Raw genomic sequence first — 3,996 nt, forward strand, 5'->3', positions numbered from 1 at the left:
GTGGGGGGTGCTGCAGCTACTCTGCTCGGACGTGGGTATCACGCAGGTGGGACGGCCGTGCACCGCACGCAGCCACCCCGGGCTTCCTTGCATTGCAACAATAATCCCGAGAGCATCACCATGCAGCCTAAGGGGGCCCTCTGTGTGTCCCCGTCTCTGCAGGGGCTGCTCAGTACCTCCCAGCCACAGAATGAAGCTTTCCCCCGGAAAAGGAGGTGGGCAGGTAAAGGAGAAATTTCCAACGATAGCTCCGTGTTACAGAAATAAGATGTGACTATCATGCGATCCCCGTTTTGGGTGCTATGAAGCTACTCTGTCACTTATGTGAAATGCTGGAGAATAAAGGGGTACCTGACATGTGACCACAGGTCTAGATGGGCAGGAATAGTGGGTGGGCTCAAACAGTGTGCAGTGGCCAGCTCCCTGGGTGCGCGGCTCTCAGGCCCGCTCCTGGGCGGGCTCCCTCTCGCCTGGTACCCAGGGTCGGCCCACCACCACCAATCACTGACACCTGGTGGGTTCATCAGTCACTGACACCTGGTGGGCGTGTGAGGCCCGGAGTCTCCCGCAGACACGGGTTGTGATCCAATAGGAGAGGTCTGCTGAGGTTATTAAATAGGAGAGTGAGAGTTTGTTTTTCTTGTCACCAGGAGACTTGTGTTTGGATCTCCAGGCTGTTAACCCTTTGTCTGCTGAATGGTTGCTGCAAACAGTGCCTCCCTATCTCCTCTTTTTCGATGTTTTGGTGTCATTTTTTTTAAAGAATGCTCTTAGATGTCTTTGTCTTTTACCAGGTATTTTAACCTTTTATTTAGTCAGTAACATTTTCCCTAAGACTTATGCATCTGGAAACACCACTTTTGAATTTCTCTGCTGCCACGTTGTGTGTTTATGTGCAGCTCTCCGTTCTGTCCGGTGTGTGAGCGGGCCCGTGGCAACGCAGTGGGCGGGACTGCAGGCGGCAGGAGTGGGTGGGCACGGCTGACTAGACGCCTCTCCTTCCCCACCACCTTGAGATGTCACGTTCACGATGGACTGGGCGCCTGTGTGCACTGGGGCCTAGTCCGTGCACCTCTGTTTCAAAGTGCCCGGGTCTCGTTCCTTGGCCAACAGGTCATCTCGACAACACCGCGATGGTACGTGTGTTCGTGCATCCGGTTTCCCTTTTCACAAGTGTCACCAATGTGTTAGCAGTGCTCACGTATTTTCTGTTCCATGTGCACTTTAAACCTTGTTGGTTCTCATCTTCAAGTCCAAAACCAAAATAAAACAAACAATATAAAAAACGGCATAGGAATCCCGATTGGAATGGCATAAATGTGTAGATTAAGTTCAGAATAACGGACATTTTTATGGTATGACACCTCCCCACGCAGGAACATGGATATCTCTCTGTTCATTCCAATCCTGAATTAAGTTCGTCAAAAGTTCTTTTGTAGTTTTGACTGTGGAGGTCCTCCAGTTTTTCTGCAGTTATTCCTGTAAACATCCTACATATTCACGGATAGGTTACACCCTCAGAGAGTGTGAATGTGTGTGTTCCCGAGCTCCCTCTGCCCGCGTCTCCCTGTCGCTCTGCCCGCGTCTCCCTGTCGCTCTGCCCGGCGCTGCACCGGAGACTCCGACGCCGTGCGTTTAGCACACACGTCTGCGTCCGTGCTCCTCAGTCACTGGTTTCCTGGCTGGTGCCGAACGCCCCTCTTCATCCCGAAGGTCTTCTATTTCTAGAAGGGTGTTGAACTCGCGTTGCTACTTTGGCTGTGGCGCCCTTTTCCTTCCTGTCTTTGCAGGATGTGCATCTCTGTTGGCCGCTCGGTGTCGGCGCTGTCTCTGATCAGGACCAAGCACGCGAAGCTGCAGAAACTGACTCGCCCCCTGGGGAAAACCTGGCGGTGGGAGACGAAGATGGACGGCCTCTGAGCCTTCCTGTGCTGCAGGAAGAGAGGCAGAGGGGTCCGCACAGAAGTCTTGAGGGGGGCATTGTCAGGGCCCAGAGACAACGGTTGGCAAGAAATCCTACGGCAGCCTCAGGAGCCGCAAAACTAGGGAAATAACGTGGGGTTGAGGAAACCATGAAAACAACCGGATTCCTTTCCATGTCCTCCGGCTTGGGAAGAGGAACTTCACGGAAGAACTGGTAGGAACAGAGTGGAGATCCCAGTGCTGGCCCAGAATGCAAGTGTTCGTGGCGGGGGGGGCAGGGTCAATGCCAGGGTCTCCTCTTCTTTGCCCGTGAGTAATGTGAGTGCACTTCATCCATCCCAGCAGGTGAAGGCCTTCGGGGAAAGGAGGCGCCTCCAAGAGGGAGGGAGCCTGCGCTCAGACTCAGCTGCCATGCCCACTGTCCCTGGGCATCCAGCCTGCCGGCCCGCCCTGCAGACTTGGGACTCGATGGACTTGCTAGTCCCCACGATGGTGTGGGCCATTCCTTCCACTGTGTCTCCTGTTAGAGAGACAGATAGATGGTAGGTAGGTAGGTAGGTAGATGATAGATAGATAGATAGATAGATAGATAGATAGATTTATCTATGTATAGCTATGTATATCTCCTGTCGGTGCTGTTTCTCCGTAGAACCCTGGCTACCGCAGCAAAGGCAGTGTCTCCCAGGCACGCCCAGGGTGGGGAGGGAAGCGCGAGGGAGGGGGAGGCAGAGGCAGCTGAGCCGAGGGGGAGGCTCTTCACAAGGTGACGCTGGCCTCTCCGCCCACGGAGCAGTTCTCCGAGCCCTGCAAATTGGAGTCCTGCATAATGTCGCTGTAAGAGGGGAAAGCTTCCCCTAGATTAAAAATCGAAGTCTGGAAATCACCGTTCTGGGAATTTCAACGTGGCTCATTTCTGTGGGTTCTGGCGGTGGGGGGTCTTTTACACGGGCCCCTCTTCCCCGAGGAGGCAACAACAGGCGTGAGGCGTTGGTTTGCTGTTCCCTGCACCGTTCTGCCCTGCAGTGGCCTCCCGCACGCGGCCAGGAGACCTTGAGAGCGGACCCACCCGGGCAAGCCCTGTCCAAGGGCTCCTAATTTGTGCACATTTGCAGTTCAGGGAGGCCCCGGGACTTTTCCTCCAGAGGCTCAGCCGGGTTTGCTTGCGGCAGACCTCCCGGGTGCACTCAGGGACCCTGAGTGGAAAGGGCTGAAGGAAGCCGTCTGAACCCCAAAACCCTCCGTCCCAACCACAGTCAGTCTCATCCACAAGCGCACGTACCGCCAAAGGCATTGCCTCTGAGGGCTCACCCACGGTGTTCCCTCCGAGAGAACCAAATGGCAAGGGAGGGGGCAGGGCATGAGAAGGAGATACTGCCCGCGTTTTCTCCCGTAACTGGCTTTTAGTGCATTTCAAACACCAGAACCCCGTCCGTGGCATCACTCGAGCTGGTCTTGTTCGCTGGCCGTAGAAGGGTGCCCACGCACAAGTGGCCGAGCAGAGAGGCTGCCTGCCCGGCACTGCCTGCCTGGCTCCCGGGCTCCGAAGGCAGGACCGGGGGTGTCGGCCACTCTTGCTCTGTGGGGACAAGAGTCCCCAGCCTCTGCCTCAGCCTCGCACTGAGGCCACCAGGCTGCTTCCTGTCCCTGGCTTACCAAGCCTGTCATTTTCAGCTTGCGTGGGGCACCAGTCCCACCTCCAGGCAAAACCTACCCTTAGCACACAAAGCATGTTCTTAAAATTCTTTACAGCTTAACCTACATTACTCTAACCCCGATAAAAGCATAGGTTTTACCTTCTGCTCGGAGCTGCATTGTAATTTCCCCAACAACCTGCTGAAAAGACCCAGGGAAACTTAGCAACCGGCAGCCGGCCTGGAGGGAAGCTGCAATTACTGGGGTGCGAGGCCGGCGGGCAGCGGCACCCACTTCAAAGGCACGGGGGGCGGGCGCGGGCGCGGGCAGAGCTGTAATTAGGGAGGCCGCCGGGCACCACGGGGCCTGCACCGCTGAGAAGCAACAAAGCCCCGCGTGCGCACGCACAGCCGGCAGGAACAAAGGTGCCCAGTGTTTGAT

The sequence above is a fragment of the Phyllostomus discolor genome, chromosome 2 (genome assembly GCF_004126475.2).
Source record: "Phyllostomus discolor isolate MPI-MPIP mPhyDis1 chromosome 2, mPhyDis1.pri.v3, whole genome shotgun sequence".
Taxonomy (NCBI): Eukaryota; Metazoa; Chordata; class Mammalia; order Chiroptera; family Phyllostomidae; genus Phyllostomus; species Phyllostomus discolor.